Genomic DNA, 21,241 nt, shown 5'->3' with positions numbered 1-21,241 from the left:
GGGGGTCTGGGTAGGACGCCGTATTCGGTTAATAAGTTTCACCCCATATCTTGATGTAACGGGGAACATGTTACCGGTATAACCGGCACTCTGAATCATAATAAAAAGGCTTCATGTCCCCTCAGTCAACAAACTCACTCGTATTACTGTATTGTACAGAGGGGCATTCATCAAGAGTGAGCATCCCCTAAAACATCCTTCACCCAAATTGACTCTATATATATACAGAGTCATCAAATATAATCGTAAAAAACCTCTCTACCCCGGGTGTGGGCATAAATAGAGAGTGGGGACGTATTGATAATATCAAGCTTCCCCATACGCATTCTCCCTACTGACTATCGCCAGCCTACCCCGAAAATATATTTTTCTTATAAACGGTGTTAGTCACGGAAATCCCGTGCCGTCGCTTCTGTGCTCAGCAGGCGTGTGAAAATCAATGCACACACGCCACTCCTTAAATCCACTCCTGAATGCAAGGCACCTGTGGAAGCATACGTAATCACTGCTGCGACAAACACATGCCGGCGTTTCTTAAACACGCATTGTTGTGTATGTTAACTAGCGGGCACTACTCTTTGTCGGCTGTAATTAAACGGGCAGTGGCCGGATGTTATGAAAATGGTTACAAAAAAAGTGTTACAGTAAAAATAAAAAATTATCAAAATTCCTATAAAAAATTAGAAATTCAAAGAAACTTAAAAAAATTCCAATAAAAAAATACAGTAACATTAAAAAAATAAAACAAAAAAATTAAGTAAAAAAACTAAATATTTAAAAAATGGAAAATAAAAAAATATAAATAAGTGAAATTATCCTTAACCATAAAATATATTAAACTGCTATCTCATTGCTCAACCATCCATGCAAGCCTATGGCAAAGGGTCACACTGGCTGGACGCACAAAAGGGCTGCCAGCTAGTGCCACATGATCATCAACAACAACAACACTGAGCAAGAAGGCATTGGGAACAAAGAGAAGACAGTCAGGCCTATAGAAAAAGCACACTCGCTGGCTACAAAAAATGGCTGCCACCCACATGGTTACAAAACAACAACCAGCAAGAAGGCATGGCCACAACATAGAAGACATGCAGGCCCATGGCAAAAGCACAGCGCCTGGCTACACAAAATGCCCGCCTGCCACAAGAATCAGGAGGCCTGGAAAACAACTAGCACATGCAGTCCTATGGTTACTGACACTGACTATACAAAATGCCCCCTGGCCACATGACTTGAGAAACAAAGGCAAATGGTGGCCTATGGAAAACACACACACACACACACATTGTCCAAACAAAGGAGCCATGGTAACAAAGGGAACACAGCATTAATTAAAAATGCCAAAACAAGACAATCTTCCACAGATTGCAGCCAAACTAGGTTCTGTGCTTTCAGGAACCTGTACATCACAAAAAATCCACCAGAAGTCTATGGTGCGCCCATAAGACATATTAGTGACTGCAAAATCTCGCTGGAGATTGCGGCCACCTAGCAAGTCTTATGGCACTCCAGAACGGCTAGAAAATCTTGTGGGCAATCGCAAACACCTGGCAAGCTGCTCCCACACGTGCTAAAGGACATTTTGAGCGTGGCAACACAAAAAAACTGCTCTGTAGCAGAGTGCATAGTGCAGAGTTTATCGGTAACTCTGCGTTCTACGTGGAACGAAAAGTTGACGAACTCCGGGAACTCCGCAAGAGAAGCAGAGTTTTACACCCAGGCCTAATTGTTAAAGACAACATATGCATATCGAGATAATGTCTCATTTCCATATGGAAATCTCCCTAATACTAAGCTAAGGTTGTGGGTAGGGTGGGGAAATTCAGAGGCCGCTAGGTGTCAGCAAAAGCAGCATCAAAAGAAGAACCAGATAAAAGTTCCAATTAGAATGAGGAGGAATGTGCTTGTTCTCAAGAGTATCTCCAAGTGCAGAAAAATAGGGAGGATAGGTCTCATGAGAAGGAAAAGGATGTCTGGCTGCAACGATAGACAGGGGTTAGTGATCTAACTAACTAACAAATTTCACACATTTAAAACATAAGTTCCATCCAAACTAAACAAACATCAAGTTCCCTCCATCCAGGAGCCAATCAAAATCCATAGTTATCTCTGTACTTGGTATCAGTCTCCTTCTCACGGATAATACAATGCCAACTTCTCCCATTGTGATCTTCACAATATCTAACAAATGTGTATTCACATCCTCAGTTTCTCATCCCATGCATGTGCTAAAGTCGCTGTTCAAACCAACCTTCAAATTGTAAGCTAGCAAAGAATAAACATTTCTTAATGAGCACAAGGTGACTCAAGTGTCTGAAACAGTAAACGTGTTATGCACAGCAAGCAGAACTACAATGTTTATCTCAAACGTAAAGTAAGGCACCTGTGCCTACTCATGTGAATATGTTGGCTTAACGGCTAGGGCGGTCGACCTCGAATCTGGGGAACCGGGTTCGAGCTTCGGCAATGAAAATGAAGCTGAACATCCTGTGATTCTGGGCAAATCACTTAATCTCCCTGTGCCCAACAAAAATGAATGTGTACTCATGTAACACAACTGGTTCTATGTAAAGCGCTCTGATACCCGATACCAGGTCAAGTTTGCGCTATTTAAAACTCCGTATAAATAAATAAATAAATAAATTGCACATATGCGCACTAAAATTATTCAAAATATATGATTCATTCAACCTGCTAACCCTAAATTTATTACAACATGAAAAAACTGATTAAACAAAACCATTTAAAATAGGGTCCCAGGGATATATATTTTAAAGACCCACACCTGATTTTATCCCCAGCACCAACTGAATGTATAACACACGAAACACAGGGGGTCTAACAGCCAAATTGGGAGGCTACACTGTCGATACTGAGTCAACAAGATCTCAAAATATCTTTATCGCACACACATAACGTATTAATAAGGATAAAGAAGGAAAAAAGGCTAACACTACATGCATAGAGGAGACCGGTACATCATCGATTATTCGTAAAATGGCTGATTAATCCACAACAGATTGTAAAGGGTTTCCATCAAATTAGACTCAATGATCAGTCCTATCATTTGGCCAAACCCATATGCAAATGAGGCTGGTCCCCTGATCAGTGGGACACTCAGCTCCGCACCTTATTGTTGTATCAGGATTTGGTCCACCAAATACACAAACCGTCCATGATGACTGATCTTTTGATGGTAAAGTAAGAAGAAATAGTGCAACGAACAAGAAAGTGATTTAAAATAGGATGGAATGTCCTCCTTCTAAATACTTTATTCTGCGGACTGGACATGCCTCCTAATTAAAAAATAGAACAGTGCAAGAGAAGACAGTGACAATTATCTGTCTACATAAGGGCTAACATGTTTCTGCCTAACGGGTATTTAATCCCTTGGCATTCGTCAGGGCCTCTGCTCGTATAATAGTTGCACTCCTAATAGTGAAATATAGAATTCACCACCATCACCAAAACAAATTGTAGTAAAACTGGTTAGAAACGGTACAACCTGTAACAACCATGGACATTAACCCTCCGATTCACAATGGTTACTGTGAATTCTGTGAAGGAAAACGTTATATCATTAGGACTGTATTCGATGCATCAGTCTCATGTGCATAGTGTGTCACCAAGCCAACCAATAATGTGTGTCAGAAAATTAATTTTTATGCTTACTGTTAGACCTGTCTGGCCTTTTGCGTAGTCCCTCTAATTTATTATTTATTTTGTCCCCTTTTAGCCCCTCATGCCTTTACTTATTTTTGTGTCCACTAGATTGTTCAAGGTGTTGGTCTAGGGGATAGGTGCTCTTTCACCCTCATAGTTCTTCATCTCAGGCCTAGAGGCCTTTCCTGACAGGAATTCCCTTGGAGTCACAAAATGGTGGCTACCAACTGTCACAACTGACAAACCTAGAACCTGTCCCATAGGATAGAGTAGGGCATTCCAGAACCTTCTGGTCCCTTCTGGTCCCTTCTGGACCTCTGAGGGTCAGCCTATAAAAGGCGGAATGCTGGTCAGCCATTTTGTCTTACCAGAGAGAGTCAGCTGGAGGACAGGCTGTAGCAGAAGGTGGGGGTAGGATAGTCAAAGGGTTGACCTCCTAGTCTAAGGACGCTGCCTTATTGATTCACCACCCTTCCTCCCTTGGGTTACTTGACTTGTCCCCGCTGCTTGGGATTACTGGAGACCCTGGGCGCCTGACCAACCCCTAGTCTGGAAGTACGGGGGTGTGAGAAGGAGAAGGAGACTGCGGCGCTGTGAGTGCAGTCCTCTGCCTAGCTGGAAAAGACTGTAGACAGACTCTGCTGAGGGTTGCTAAGAAGAAGGGGAGTACCATCTAGCCCTTCCAATCGATCCCCCCTCCTCTGGTAACGTGGGTCTGAACTGTCTTGAGATCTCCAGAGTGATAATCCTGCTCTGGGACGATATTAAGGATAGTGCCCCAGAGCAACTCGACTCCCGAATTTCTCCTTACCCTCGCTTGTGTCAAAATCCTGTGGGTACTGAGGGAAATTATCGTTCCCCTGCTGGGCGCCCCCTGCCTTCACCTCCAGCGGATTCCTGGTTTATGGCAGAGAGGCTCGGAGAAGCCGTCGAGCGGTAGTGTCCTGGTACCGCTTCTGCGTGGAGGAGAGGGAGAAGCGCCTCTCCTTGATGTCAGCGCAGTGGAGGCGGGTCCGGTGAGAGTGTCCTGAGGCCCGAGGTGAGAGGCGGCGCCAGCGTGGGCGTCCCGCGCATGTCAGGAGGAGTAGTGCTTCCCTCGACCGGCGCGAAGGAGAGGTGAGGAGAAGCACCGGAGGAGTCTGTGGGGAAAACCCCTCGCGGGAGCTCCGCGGGAGGAGCGGCTGACTGGGGACGGGAGCGGAGCCCTTCCCACCCCCGGGAGAACCAACGCCGAGATCCCTGGCACTTGTGGTAAAAGGACTGAACCCTCCCGCTTGCAGGGCCGATTCACTGGCCGGAAGCCAGCCAAAGTAGCGGAATAGGTGAGGAGAGGGAGGGAAAGTAACGGAGGAGATCTGTAATCCTTTTGGGAACTGGTGAGAGTGAAGATTCTCCCCCAAAGCTTGGAGTAGGGAGGACTTATAAGCAGCGACTAAACTGTCCTCATGTAGTCAGGCCTATAAGGAATTGGGCTAGGTAACAGTCGATGACTAAGAGAGGTTGATTGCATATACTCTGTAAAACCTTGGGAAACAGCTGAAGGTTGAATTAAACTCTTGAAAATTACTGCCAGAAGTTTCTGAAGTTGCCAAATAGCCCTGTTTACAGGCAGAAGGAGGGAAGTTAGAGTTGAGAAGCTGTATATGCTACCCTGTATTTATGAAGGAGCCAAATCTAGAAAATATTCCTTTAAAAGTATAAAACACTTCACAGAAGTCAAGTCTAACAAATTTTGGAGTCTACTGTAATGTGCTGTTGGTGCTGATTAATGATTTAAGTTAGCAACTTTAAAAGTATTATTATTATTTCCATGTCAAACTGTAATGTACTAAGCTGTGAATTCTAAAGACAAGAGAGCAAAGATTATTTTTATAAACAAGCTCATATTTTTCCAAACATTGGTGTAGCGTCCTTTTTGAGTGAAATTGCGTTGATTTACTACTGGGTGGTTTGCAACCTTTACACATGTGCCTCTAAGTGATAGTGTCTTACCCTAGGCCAGGCTACCCTAGGTGACCTGACATATTTAGGTTCCAACAAGTTGGAGGCAGCGGTGGGATCCTGACTGTGGTTGCAACTACTCTGTAGTAATTGAGCGTAATTCACTAGCCTACACCAGGAGTTTTCTCCTAGCGGCCCTCCTAATTCTTATTTTTGTTTTTTTCAAATTTGTTCCTGGTGGTGGGGTGGAGGTAGCTTCAGGTTGCCCTTGCAACTCTATTCTTCTTGTGTGTGTAGCTTTGAATTGCCTGTGGTAAAATGGAGTTTGCACTAGAAAAACTAGACACCTATTCGGTGGCTCAGCTAAAAGATTTCTGCCAACAAATGGGGGTATTTTTTAAGCATGGTGCCAGGAAGGGGGAACTCCAGACCAGTCTAAGGGCTTGGGTGGAAGCACGCAAAGAAGGGAAGGAGGAGGATGAAGGGACAGACCGGGACACGGTTGTGGAGGTAGAAGGATTATTCCACTCCGAGGGGGAAAACCTACTCCCAGGACCAGTGTCCTACTCCCGGAGGGGCAGTAGTGTCTCCGGGGGAAGCTTGACCGAAGCAGAGCTCACTGACAGGAGGGAAAAGAGGAAATTAAGATGGGAGTTGGCTAAGCTGGAGGAGGAGAAGGAAGAGAGGAGGATGGTTCATGAGTTCAGGTTGAAAGAGTTGGAACTCCAGGCCCTGCAACGGGGGTCCTCTCCTGTAATGAATGGTGGCAGCGAATCCAAAGAAACAGCCTGGGAGTCCAGACCCTATTTGCCAAAAGACCTAATTGCTAGCTTTAGTCAGGGAGATGACATAGCCAAATGGTTGGCTGCCTATGAGGTCTCCTTAAGAGCCCATGGGGTGCAGGAGAAGCACTGGGGGGGTGGTTTGTATAAGTACATGCCTCCTACTGGTCGGGACACCTTGCTGGCCCTGGAACCAGAGGAGCAAACCAACTACCCCACCATGAAGCTAGCATTGGTAAGGAAGTTTGGGCTTACCCCAGGAAGGTATCGCCAGAAGTTCAGGGGGAGCCACAAGTTAAGCACCCAGAACTGGGTGGACTTCCTTGATTATGCAAGAAAGGCATTAGAGGGCTGGGTAAAGGGCAGTGAGGTGAAGGATTATGAGGGGTTGTATGATCTATTTTTGAAAGAGCACCTCCTCGAGAAATGCTTTCCCGAGCTGCGCCAACACCTGGTGGACAGCAAGCTGACCAATCCCCGGAAGCTTGCAGAGGAGGCGGACATCTGGGCAAGTACCCGGGTGTCCTCAAAGGGGACTGGAGGGGATTCCCAAAAGGCCGGACAGGGCGCCCCCCAGAAGAAGGAGGGGGGAGATAAAAAGAGGGAGTTCTCTAAAGGTCTCCAAAACAATTTCCAGGGAAAGGGAACAGATTTCACCCCTAGGGCAAACCCGCCCAGAAACCCTAATCCTGGCCAAAGCCAGCAGCCAAGGGTTCTCCACTGCTTTGAGTGTGGTGGTGTTGGACATTATAAGGGAGATGTCAGATGCCCAAAGAGACCACCCCCTCCCACCGGAGGAAAACCACCGGGAGTAGCTAGTATAGCGCTCGGGGAGGAGTTGCCCTTAGATAAGGGGGGTGAGTGGGCGGGTGTCACCTTAGTGTCCCTGGGAGAACGGGAGATGGTTCCAAAGATCCAGGTGCCCCCAAATACTGTTAAGTATGGGCAATGGATCACCATCAATGGCCAGAGAGGGGAGGCTCTGAGAGATACAGGAGGCAGTATGACTATGGTGAGAAGTCAACTGGTGTCTCCAGAGCAGGTGATTCCCAATGTACTCCACCCCGCCGCGATGGCTGACGGCAGAATGGGCCACTATCCCGTGGCTGAGGTTCCCTTTGAGTGGGAAGGGGTTGCAGGTTCACTTCGAGTTGCCGTAAGCCCTGCCGTGCCAGTTGATTGTCTGCGGGGGAATGATATGGAGCACAACGCTTGTAGAGAGGTGGAATACCGGACGCACACTGCGATGCTGGGTACACCTGACTGGGCCTGTGTGAGCACAAGGTCTGCGACTGCCCGGAGAGGGAGTTCGCCTGGGTTGGAGCCTGGAACAATGGCCCAACCCGCTGCCAAAAAGGGACAGACCCGAAGACAGGAAGAGCCTGCTTCGGCTTCCGCACCCCATGTGACAGATCGGCCACCTGCGGTGGTGGACCAGGAGTCCGTGGAGGGGGAAGTAGACTCTCTGGAGGATTTACCCATCCCTGCTGAGTGGCATGTGGAGGGAGGACCTACCAGAGAGGAATTCTGTAAGGGGCAGAGGGAGTGCCCTACCCTTGAGGGACTGAGGCGTCAGGCTGAAGCCCAGGCAGCAGGTGATGTTACGGGACACTACCATATTTACTGGGAGGATGGACTCCTCTACAGTGAACCCAAGGTACCCTTACCTGGTTCATCAAGGGCCTTGGTAGTCCCGCAACAACACCGAGCCTTTCTGCTGGAATTGGTTCATGCTATACCCTTGGCAGGACACTTAGGTCAGGACAAGACCTTTGCTCGGCTTGTCCTCCACTTTTACTGGCCTCAGATGAAAGTGGCGTCCAACACCTACTGTCGGACATGTGTATCCTGCCAGGCCAGTGGGAAAACAGGGGTGAAGCTGAAAGCTCCTCTGGAACCACTTCCCGTCGTTAGCACCCCCTTTGAAAGGGTGGGCATCGACATTGTAGGGCCATTGGATCCACCAACAACAGCTGGTCACAGGTTCATCCTGGTTCTGGTGGATCATGCCACACGGTATCCAGAGGCAATTCCCCTAAGGACTGTCACTGCACCTGTGGTGGCTAGGGCCCTAATGGGGATCTTTACCCGAGTGGGTTCCCCCAAAGAAGTTGTGTCTGACAGGGGGACCAACTTTATGTCAGCTTACATGCGGGCAATGTGGAAGGAGTGTGGAGTGACCTACCGGTTCACCACTCCTTATCACCCCCAGTCGAATGGACTGGTTGAGAGGTTCAACAAAACCTTGAAGGGCATGATCAGAAGTCTGCCCGAAAGCCTGCGGAGGAAATGGGACGTCCTCCTACCCTGTTTGCTATTCTCCTACAGGGAAGTGCCACAGAAGGGAGTGGGCTTCAGCCCCTTTGAACTTCTGTATGGGCACCCTGTACGTGGTCCTCTCAGCCTGGTGAAGGATGGTTGGGAGAAGTCTCCCAGGAAACCCCCCCAGGATGTGGTGAGCTACATGCTGGCCTTCAGGAGCCAAATGGCGAAGTTGTGGAAGCAAGCTTCTGACAACTTGGAGGCCAGCCAGGCAGTCATGAAAGAGTGGTATGACCACAATGCTCACCAGGTGGAATTGGAGCCTGGCCAGAAAGTGTGGGTGATGGAACCTGGAGAGCTTAGTGCCCTCCAGGATCGCTGGACAGGCCCATTTGAAGTGTTGGAAAAGAAAGGTAAGGCCACATACCTGGTGGACCTTAAGACCCCTCGACAGCCCCTACGGGTGCTGCATGCCAACCGACTCAAACCCCACCATGAGAGGCCCGAGGTCATCTTAATGATGGTGACTGATGGGGGAGAGGAAGCGGAAAGCGAACCTCTCCCAGACTTGTTCTCGTCTCAAGAGATGGATGGATCAGTGGAGGGAGTGATTCTCTCTCCCACTCTAACTCCTAAACAGCGGGAGGACTGCCGCCAGATACTGGAGCAGTACTCTACGTTGTTCTCCCTTGTCCCGGGAAGGACTCACCTGTGTACCCATGATGTGGACACAGGGGACAGCCCACCAGTGAAGTCAAAGACCTACCGGCTGTCCGACAAGGTGAAGGCTAGCATCCATGGAGAGGTTGCCAAGATGCTAGAGCTAGGAGTTATAGAACCTTCCAGCAGCCCTTGGTCCAGCCCAGTGGTGCTAGTGCCAAAAGCCGCTCCACCAGGCACCACACCAGAACTGAGGTTCTGTGTGGATTACCGGGGACTGAACTCAGTTACAAAGACTGATGCTCATCCGATCCCTAGGGCGGATGAATTAATTGACCGGCTAGGATCTGCCCAATACCTAAGTAACTTTGACCTCACTTCAGGGTACTGGCAGATCTCCTTGACAGATGGAGCAAAGGAAAGGTCAGCCTTCTCCACGCCTGAGGGACACTTCCAATTTTTTGTGATGCCCTTTGGGCTCAAAAATGCCCCTGCCACATTTCAGCGGCTGGTGAATCAGGTCCTCTCTGGAATGGAGAGTTTCTCCGCTGCCTACCTGGATGACATTGCTGTCTTCAGTAGCAGTTGGGAGGACCATTTGCAACATTTGCAAGCAGTTCTCCAGGCCCTGAAACAAGCTGGATTGACAATCAAGGCCAGCAAATGCCAGATTGGGCAGGGGTCGGTTGTGTACCTTGGACACTTGGTGGGTAGGGGGGCAGTGCAGCCCCTGCAGGCAAAGATTGAGGCAATCATGGCCTGGGAACCCCCCAAGACACAGACTGAGGTCCGAGCTTTCCTGGGCCTCACAGGCTACTACTGTCGCTTTGTGAAGGGGTATGGCACTATTGTAGCGCCCCTCACAGAGCTCACCTCCAAGAAACAACCTCGACGGGTAGTTTGGACGAACGCTTGTCAGCAATCCTTTGAGAAACTGAAGCAGGCAATGTGTGCAGCACCGGTCCTGAGGGCCCCAGACTTCTCCAAGGAGTTCATTGTCCAGACAGATGCATCAGAACATGGCATTGGGGCAGTGTTATCGCAACTGAATGAAGAGGGTCTGGATCAGCCTGCAGTCTTCTTATCCAGGAGACTGCTTCCCCGGGAACAGAAGTGGAGTGCAATTGAGAGGGAAGCTTTCACGGTGGTGTGGGCTCTGAAGAAGCTGCGGCCATACCAGTTTGGCTCGCACTTCCTGGTTCAGACTGACCACCGACCCCTTTGTTGGCTAATGCAGATGAAGGGGGAGAATCCCAAGCTGTTGAGGTGGTCCATCTCCCTACAGGGAATGGACTTCCGGGTGGAACATCGACCTGGAGTGGACCACGCCAATGCAGACGGTCTTTCCAGGTATTTCTGCCTTAGTGATGAGGACTCCCAAGGGGTTGGGTAGCTCTCCCCACTTTCAGCTGGGGGGGACGCGTGTTAGACCTGTCGGGCCTTTTGCGTAGTCCCTCTAATTTATTATTTATTTTGTCCCCTTTTAGCCCCTCATGCCTTTATTTATTTTTGTGTCCACTAGATTATTCAAGGTGTTGGTCTAGGGGATAGGTGCTCTTTCGCCCTCATAGTTCTTCATCTCAGGCCTAGAGGCCTTTCCTGACAGGAATTCCCTTGGAGTCACAAAATGGTGGCTACCAACTGTCACAACTGACAAACCTGGAACCTGTCCCATAGGATAGAGTAGGGCATTCCAGAACCTTCTGGTCCCTTCTGGACCTCTGAGGGTCAGCCTATAAAAGGCGGAATGCTGGTCAGCCATTTTGTCTTACCAGAGAGAGTCAGCTGGAGGACAGGCTGTAGCAGAAGGTGGGGGTAGGATAGTCAAAGGGTTGACCTCCTAGTCTAAGGACGCTGCCTTATTGATTCACCACCCTTCCTCCCTTGGGTTACTTGACTTGTCCCCGCTGCTTGGGATTACTGGAGACCCTGGGCGCCTGACCAACCCCTAGTCTGGAAGTACGGGGGTGTGAGAAGGAGAAGGAGACTGCGGCGCTGTGGAGCGCAGTCCTCTGCCTAGCTGGAAAAGACTGTAGACAGACTCTGCTGAGGGTTGCTAAGAAGAAGGGGAGTACCATCTAGCCCTTCCAATCGATCCCCCCTCCTCTGGTAACGTGGGTCTGAACTGTCTTGAGATCTCCAGAGTGATAATCCTGCTCTGGGACGATATTAAGGATAGTGCCCCAGAGCAACTCGTCTCCCGAATTTCTCCTTACCCTCGCTTGTGTCAAAATCCTGTGGGTACTGAGGGAAATTATCGTGCCCCTGCCGGGCGCCCCCTGCCTTCACCTCCAGCGGATTCCTGGTTTATGGCAGAGAGGCTCGGAGAAGCCGTCGAGCGGTAGTGTCCTGGTACCGCTTCTACGTGGAGGAGAGGGAGAAGCGTCTCTCCTTGGTGTCAGCGCAGTGGAGGCGGGTCCGGTGGGAGTGTCCTGAGGCCCGAGGTGAGAGGCAGCGCCAGCGTGGGCGTCCCGCGCATGTCAGGAGGAGTAGTGCTTCCCTCGACCGGCGCGAAGGAGAGGTGAGGAGAAGCACCGGAGGAGTCTGTGGGGAAAACCCCTCGCGGGAGCTCCGCGGGAGGAGCGGCTGACTGGGGACGGGAGCGGAGCCCTTCCCACCCCCGGGAGAACCAACGCCGAGATCCCTGGCACTTGTGGTAAAAGGACTGAACCCTCCCGCTTGCAGGGCCGATTCACTGGCCGGAAGCCAGCCAAAGTAGCGGAATAGGTGAGGAGAGGGAGGGAAAGTAACGGAGGAGATCTGTAATCCTTTTGGGAACTGGTGAGAGTGAAGATTCTCCCCCAAAGCTTGGAGTGGGGAGGACTTGTAAGCAGTGACTAAACTGTCCTCATGTAGTCAGGCCTATAAGGAATTGGGCTAGGTAACAGTCGATGACTAAGAGAGGTTGATTGCATATACTCTGTAAAACCTTGGGAAACAGCTGAAGGTTGAATTAAACTCTTGAAAATTACTGCCAGAAGTATCTGAAGTTGCCAAATAGCCCTGTTTACAGGCAGAAGGAGGGAAGTTAGAGTTGAGAAGCTGTATATGCTAGCCTGTATTTATGAAGGAGCCAAATCTAGAAAATATTCCTTTAAAAGTATAAAACACTTCACAGAAGTCAAGTCTAACAAATTTTGGAGTCTACTGTAATGTGCTGTTGGTGCTGATTAATGATTTAAGTTAGCAACTTTAAAAGTATTATTATTATTTCCATGTCAAACTGTAATGTACTAAGCTGTGAATTCTAAAGACAAGAGAGCAAAGATTATTTTTATAAACAAGCTCATATTTTTCCAAACATTGGTGTAGCGTCCTTTTTGAGTGAAATTGCGTTGATTTACTGCTGGGTGGTTTGCAACCTTTACACATGTGCCTCTAAGTGATAGTGTCTTACCCTAGGCCAGGCTACCCTAGGTGACCTGACATATTTAGGTTCCAACACTTACCTTTTGTGGTAGGGCAATAGACCTCACCTCACCTGGACACTGCTCAGGTACTAAGAGGCCCGCACTGCAAAGATATAGTGAAAACAAAAGAATGTGGCAAAGTACTGTAAAGAAATTGTTTCGCTTTACACCCTACCTATAATCATTCCTATAACCAAATGCCCTATATCTAGAGGCAAAACATGTGAGGTAGATAAACACCCCAAACTCAGTGTACTAAGCCTCAAAATGACCCAGAAACTCGACTAAGACACCAAACTTTAAGGAAGATTAAAACTCCTTTGTATGCTTATTCAGGAATTTTACAACATACTGATCTTCAAAACCTGTGATTTGCTAAAGTTTACAACATAGTATAGCTAAAAGTATTCTGTGGTAGCTGCTCACCTTTCCGTCGGTACCTCAAGCTCCCATCTGAGACTTGGGGGAGGCACCGATCTGTAGGAGATGCTAGTATAAGTAGTCTAGTGAGGGTTTGTTAGTGAAGTATCCCTCCACCTTTAAGATGTATACTAGATAGTGGCAATCTTATCATGTGTCCCTTCAATTGGTATATATTAGTGGCAAGGACACTATTATCAGACATTTATTGTGAAGTAAGCCTTATTGGTCTTTATTTTCATAAGAAAACTAAGGTCACTACTTTACGCTCGAAATCTCGCGAGATCTCGCGAGAGGAAGTGCTCAGAACTACCATATGATGTCATATCGGCCATCTTTGTAGTTCCTAACACTATAATCTGGTAATCATTAGACCATGATTATTCCTCACCTGCATATGATGTTAGAATGCCCCCAGTGTTGTGAGTCACTGCCTATTTTTCTACAAAGTAAGCCTAGTTGAGCTTGTTTTCTTAGGAACAAGAGCGCACTACTTAGCGCTCGAAATCACGCGGGAAGATGCGCTCAGAACTACCCGATGACATCATATCGGCCATCTTTGTAGTTCTGAAGGCTCCAACCTGTATATCATAGAATCACGATTGACCATGTGTTGTTTTTGAAAAAAGTACCAGTCATTGGGCAATGACAGCTGCCCAATGATGTCATTTCGTACATCTTTGTAGTGCGATGACTGCAACCTATTGGTCCGTGATATTCCAATGTGGTTTTTGGGAACGCAAGTGCTCTAAGTAGTATGCCATGAGTGGCCTCAGAGTGTATTCAATGGGCATAACTATGCAGATGCTCCAAAATCTTACAATGTGGGAACCATCCTAATGATTGTGCATAGCTATATGTCACCTTCCAGTGTATGTCAGAAAACTCCCATAATCAAACCTATTTGTGATATTATGAGAAGAGTGTGAGCAAAGTAATTCAGGCATGAATCAATATGTACAACATGTTTATATAGACACACCCTATTACAGTCAGTATATCCCAGTTATTACTCACTAGTGCCAAGGCTACAGGGAGGTCCAAGGAATATCATAATTTTATCCTCCTGTATCAGTCCGAAGTTTATAAATCCATTTTTGCTCTTTTCTAAAAAGGTAACCCGACACATCACTTATGTGACTGGGTATATATGGCTTCTCCAGGACAGTCCATTGGAAGTCCGTTTCTAGATGTGCACGCTCCAGGAAATGTCTCGTAAGTTTAGTGTTGTTTTTCTTACAACGAAAAGAACTCTTGTGTTCCAACATCCTGGTGCGGACTTTGCGGGTCGTCATACCCACATATCGTGTGGAGCAAGGACATGTCAGCATATAAATCAGATTGGTACTATTGCAATTACTATAGTTACTCTGCAACCAAGGTCTCGTGGTGCCTATATCTATCTCCTTCGTGTGTTTGGTCTGAGGGCAGACTGAGCAAGTGCCGCAAGGGTGATGCCCGACAGCTGGTGGAAGGTTCCACAGTGTTTCACCAAGTTTCCTAGGGAGCTCTTTTGGGCGTGTGTGAACAAGTCGATCCCGAATGCTGCTTGCCCTTTTGAACGCAAACAAGGGTTGCGCGATTTTCTCTCTCCCGTGGTTCAGAAGGCGCCAGTGTCTTTTGACAATATTCTGGATGGCATTGCTTCTAGTATTGAAGGTGCTCACGAAAGTGAGTCTAGTCAGAGGTGGTTTAGGGATTGGAGCTTCCAGGAGGGCCTCCCTATTGTTGTTAACCGCTCTCTTTTTTGATCTTTTTATGAGTGAATTTGGTAGCTACCACCCGAAGTCCCTGCGCCAGAATCTACCATATGGCCAGTTCCTACGGGTTCGCAGGAACTGCTCCAATAGAGAGGACTTTGAGGTGCATGCTAGGAATCTCTGTGGACAATTACGGGACAGACACTATCCAAATTAAGTCATAAAAAGATCAAAAAAGAGAGCGGTTAACAACAATAGGTAGGCCCTCCTGGAAGCTCCAATCCCTAAACCACCTCTGACTAGACTCACTTTCGTGAGCACCTTCAATACTAGAAGCAATGCCATCCAGAAGATTGTCAAAAGACACTGGCGCCTTCTGAACCACGGGAGAGAGAAAATCGCGCAACCCTTGTTTGCGTTCAAAAGGGCAAGCAGCATTCGGGATCGACTTGTTCACACACGCCCAAAAGAGCTCCCTAGAAAACTTGGTAAAACACTGTGGAACCTTCCACCAGCTGTCGGGCATCACCCTTGCGGCACTTGCTCAGTCTGCCCTCAGACCAAACACACGAAGGAGATAGATATAGGCACCACGAGACCTTGGTTGCAGAGTAACTGTAGTAATTGCAATAGTACCAATCTGATTTATATGCTGACATGTCCTTGCTCCACACGATATGTGGGTATGACGACCCGCAAAGTCCGCACCAGGATGTTGGAACACAAGAGTTCTTTTCGTTGTAAGAAAAACAACACTAAACTTACGAGACATTTCCTGGAGCGTGCACATCTAGAAACGGACTTCCAATGGACTGTCCTGGAGAAGCCATATATACCCAGTCACATAAGTGATGTGTCGGGTTACCTTTTTAGAAAAGAGCAAAAATGGATTTATAAACTTCGGACTGATACAGGAGGATTAAATGATGATATTCCTTGGACCTCCCTGTAGCCGTGGCACTAGTGAGTAATAACTGGGATATACTGACTGTAATAGGGTGTGTCTATATAAACACGTTGTACATATTGATTCATGCCTGAATTACTTTGCTCACACTCTTCTCATAATATCACAAATAGGTTTGATTATGGGAGTTTAACTGACATACACTGGAGGGTGACATATAGCTATGCACAATCATTAGGATGGTTCCCACATTGTAAGATTTTGGAGCATCTGCATAGTTATGCCCATTGAATACACTCTGAGGCCACTCATGGCATACTACTTAGAGCACTTGCGTTCCCAAAAACAACATTGGAATATCACGGACCAATAGGTTGCAGTCATCGCACTACAAAGATGTCCGAAATGACATCATTGGGCAGCTGTCATTGCCCAATGACTGGTACTTTTTTCAAAAACAACACATGGTCAATCGTGATTCTATGATATACAGGTTGGAGCCTTCAGAACTACAAAGATGGCCGATAAGATGTCATCGGGTAATTCTGAGTGCATCTTCCCGCGTGATTTCGAGCGCTAAGTAGTGCGCTCTTGTTCCTAGGAAAACAAGCTCAACTAGGCTTACTTTGTAGAAAAATAGGCAGTGACTCACAACACTGGGGGCATTCTAACATCATATGCAGGTGAGGAATAATCATGGTCTAATGATTACCAGATTATAGTGTTAGGAACTACAAAGATGGCGATATGACATCATATGGTAGTTCTGAGCACTTCCTCTCGCGAGATCTCGCGAGATTTCGAGCGTAAAGTAGTGCCCTTAGTTTTCTTATGAAAATAAAGACCAATAAGGCTTACTTCACAATAAATGTCTGATAATAGTGTCCTTGCCACTAATATATACCAATTGAAGGGACACATGATAAGATTGCCACTATCTAGTATACATCTTAAAGGTGGAGGGATACTTCACTAACAAACCCTCACTAGACTACTCATACTAGCATCTCCTACAGATCGGTGCCTCCCCCAAGTCTCAGATGGGAGCTTGAGGTACCGACGGAAAGGTGAGCAGCTACCACAGAATACTTTTAGCTATACTATGTTGTAAACTTTAGAAAATCACAGGTTTTGAAGATCAGTATGTTGTAAAATTCCTGAATAAGCATACAAAGGAGTTTTAATCTTCCTTAAAGTTTGGTGTCTTAGTCGAGTTTCTGGGTCATTTTGAGGCTTAGTACACTGAGTTTGGGGTGTTTATCTACCTCACATGTTTTGCCTCTAGATATAGGGCATTTGGTTATAGGAATGATTATAGGCAGGGTGTAAAGCGAAAAAATTTCTTTACAGTACTTTGCCACATTCTTTTGTTTTCCCTATATCTTTGTAGTGCAGGGCCTCTTAGTACCTGAGCAGTGTCCAGGTGAGGTGAGGTCTATTGCCCTACCACAAAGGGTAAGCATAAAAATTAATTTTCTGACACACATTATTGGTTGGCTTGGTGACACACTATGCACATGAGACTGATGCATTGAATACAGTACTAATGATATAACGTTTTCCTTCACAGAATTCACAGTAACCATTGTGAATCGGAGGGTTAATGTCCATGGTTGTTACAGGTTGTACCGTTTCTAGCCAGTTTTACTACAATTTGTTTTGGTGATGGTGGTGAATTCTATATTTCACTATTAGGAGTGCAACTATTATACGAGCAGAGGCCCTGACGAATGCCAAGGGATTAAATACCCGTTAGGCAGAAACATGTTGGCCCTAATGTAGACAGATAATTGTCACTGTCTTCTCTTGCACTGTTCTATTTTTTAATTAGGAGGCGTGTCCAGTTCGCAGAATAAAGTATTTAGAAGGAGGACATTCCATCCTATTTTAAATCACTTTCTTGTTCGTTGCACTATTTCTTCTTACTTTACCATCAAAAGATCAGTCATCATGGACGGTTTGTGTATTTGGTGGACCAAATCCTGATACAACAATAAGGTGCAGAGCTGAGTGTCCCACTGATCAGGGGACCAGCCTCATTTGCACATGGGTTTGGCCAAATGATAGGACTGATCATTGAGTCTAATTTGATGGAAACCCTTTACAATCTGTTGTGGATTAATCAGCCATTTTACGAATAATCGATGATGTACCGGTCTCCTCTATGCATGTAGTGTTAGCCTTTTTTCCTTCTTTATCCTTATTAATACGTTATGTGTGTGCGATAAAGATATTTTGAGATCTTGTTGACTCAGTATCGACAGTGTAGCCTCTCAATTTGGCTGTTAGACCCCCTGTGTTTCGTGTGTTATACAACATGAAAAAACTGACATGTGAAATAATATGCACAAATAATGAATACATCATGTATGCTATGGTTATGTAGGTTACAGGTTAACATAATGCTAAGCGAAAATAAGTGATGATTACACTGCTCTGATATCTCTGGAAGTCATAATATAAGACAGTCACCATTGTTCGTCATGACACTTTTAGAAACAATTCTCTGTCTGCTGCTGCTTACGTCTAGTTTCCTCCAGCTCCATCAACTGAAAATAGATATAACACTGTATTTCCTCCATTTCTATTTTTTCACTCTTTCTCTTCAATTCTCTACCCTATGCTGATGTCTCTTTCTCGCTTTGTCCTGAATTCTTCAATCATTTCAACTAAAATCCCTTTATGATTGAAAACAAACTAATCACACAAACACCAATAATCAATAAGGATGTAATATAGAACCATTACGCCCACTAAATAGCTCATTGAACCAGTTACTCATAGTATAAAGCTTTTTCCAATTGCTTCCCAAGTACCTGTCTCTTGTTCTTGTAATATTCTTTACATACTTGTTGATCTCCTTGTTCTTATCTGGCACATACGTGCAGCATCGTTGGATAGCGCACAACTTTGCAAACTCCACCCTCTTTTACGAGCAAAATATCTAAGGCAAGTCTTCTGGAGAACCATGGCTCTCACTGCTACTAATTCTGAATTTATGACTTCTAAGCCACCTCTTGTGTCCACTGCCAGCCTACTAAGGTAGACAAGTTTCTAGTTTTAACTTAATTCAAAACCGCACACTGAAGGAATCATGGCACTAATGATATCAACATCTGCTTGTGATGCACTATGAACATATCTTCCATGTGCAAATCTACTCTTGCCTCCTAATTTCTCTACATCATATATTGTTGGAAACACTGAACCCATGTAACAACTACCCCCCAGTTAGATGGAAGCTGGAAAGAAGCATTACTCCCACAGATATATTACACTCCACACATTGATGGTTCTCTTCCAGCCAGAATATAATATTCTTTTTACTTCTGCTCATTCTTTCTTTAATCCTTATTCGATCACCTAAAAGCAGATCATAAAAGACACATCATCACATGTGAATACAAAATTCTTACAACTATATAAAAACACTTTTACAACGTAATAAAAACTGTTATTGATCACAAAAAGACTATTCAACCACATTGTTAAAGCATCATTGAGTTATGCAATTGCAATGCACATCTTAAAAAGTAGCCGATGGCTAAACAAACGTCAATACAATTTAATTGCTACAAATAAATCAATGCCACTCTACACTTTCTAAATTTGGATTCAAGTAGCATGGGCAATAAATACCGTTTGGTGAGAGGAAAGTAGAATTTACAAAAGAAGGGAAAATGCAGGATGTTCTGGGGAGACACCTCATCACACTCACATGTGCAAGTATTGGAAGGAGCAAACTGCTCTTCCAGAAAGCTCAATGGCTACCTAATCCACCCTAGCCTAAACAGGTTAACAATATGCGTTCCCAGGTACCTGATACCAGGATAAGATAAGGTGCCACTTCCTGCATGGTTTGTAGAAGACAGTATTCCCTAATTAAGGGCTTCATTAGTTCCCTGCCCTCCCTCTGAGCCCTTCTATGGGATATAAATCACTTACCCCTTACTTTTCATGTTTGCAAATATCTGATGGCTTCTCATAAATAGAGGAGCAACCAATGACAAGAGTTGTCTCCCTAATATACTTTAGCCAGGGAATTCCATTCCCATACAAGCAGGAAAGACAATCCAATAGGATTTCTCTTTTTAGACGAGATTCATCATTTTGCCAAATGGAACAACAAAGCAAAAAGGGAGCAAGATTAATCTGGTCAGCAATATACTCCAACCCTAGCTCCAAATGGGTAGCAAAATGTGGTGTTGACAAAGGAACTCTCAATATCTGTCGGCACACTCTGTTTTTCTAAATTTGAATGCTACCCACATCCCTGTAAGCCCATATCCCAGATTCATAGGTCAGGATGTGGAGGTATTTTCTCCTAAGATCTCCAGTGTGGAGCATATGGACTTTTAACCTATTGAGGAAGTGAGAGAAAAGCATGTAAGAAACAGTCTTTACTATTCCCAACACACTGTGCCCAAATACATGCATCAATCTACAAGCCAAGGTAAAGGAACTGGCTCACTTTCTCAATAGTCCTTCCCCAATACTCAGACAATGTTTTATTTTTTATTTTTTGGCCCCCAAACTATGACAAAAAACGTTGACAAATTGATTTACAGGTCTAACTGCTTTGTGAACAGTATTAAAACAGAAATTAATCACTTTAGGCCCTTAGCAGTCCTGGCAAGCAACATAGCATCATCTGTGTACAACAGTGCTGGTATAGGTTTTTTGTTGATCGTTGGGACATCAGATCCCAGGTTCACTAATGCTGCTTTTAATCCATTATTGTCCAATAGGAATAGAATAGATGCCAGCATGTATCCCTGGCGAACATCCCACATGACTGAGGAAGAAGTAGAGCACTTTCCTCCATCCCCATATCACAAAAGCAGAAACTCCAAGTGAAAATACCTCAGAAAAGCCATCAAGTCCTCCTTGATCCCCAGAGAAATTAAAATGTCACAGAGCTTAGATCTGTTTACATAGTGAAAAGCACTTGCTAGATCCATGAATGCCAGGTGAAGAGGACTACTCTTAGCACATTGGCACTTAGACACTAAGAGGTTCAGATTTAAGCATTGTTCTAAAGGGTCTATGCCTTTTCTCAAGCCATACTAGATCTGTGAGAGAATGTTCTTTTCTGTAGACCGGAGGAGTAATCTGTCCAATCCTATTCTCCCAAGAAGTTTAGTGACAGAATCAAGAAGGGAATTGGGCAGTAACACTTTGGGTCCTGTGCATTTCCCTTTATAAAAATGGCCACCATTATAGAAGAGTGCCAAGATGATGGAATACCAGCCTTACAAGCAGAGTTTACAACATTAGTAAGCTGGGGGGCCCATAACCCTGAATTTTCTTTATATATGCCAATTGGGATCCTATCAGGCCTAGAATGGCCCCAAGAGGTTCCTAGAGGGGAATTACATATTCATGGACAGAGCATGTTCAACCATCCCTTTCTCTTGAGCAGAGGTATTAGAGCAATGGAGTCTGCTGAAATGGCATGCCCGTTTCTCAAGGTCAATATGAGTGCTAACTTTG

This window comes from Lissotriton helveticus, chromosome 8 (genome assembly GCF_964261635.1).
Source record: "Lissotriton helveticus chromosome 8, aLisHel1.1, whole genome shotgun sequence".
NCBI classification, from domain to species: domain Eukaryota; kingdom Metazoa; phylum Chordata; class Amphibia; order Caudata; family Salamandridae; genus Lissotriton; species Lissotriton helveticus.
Note: the sequence above shows the minus strand (reverse complement) of the source record.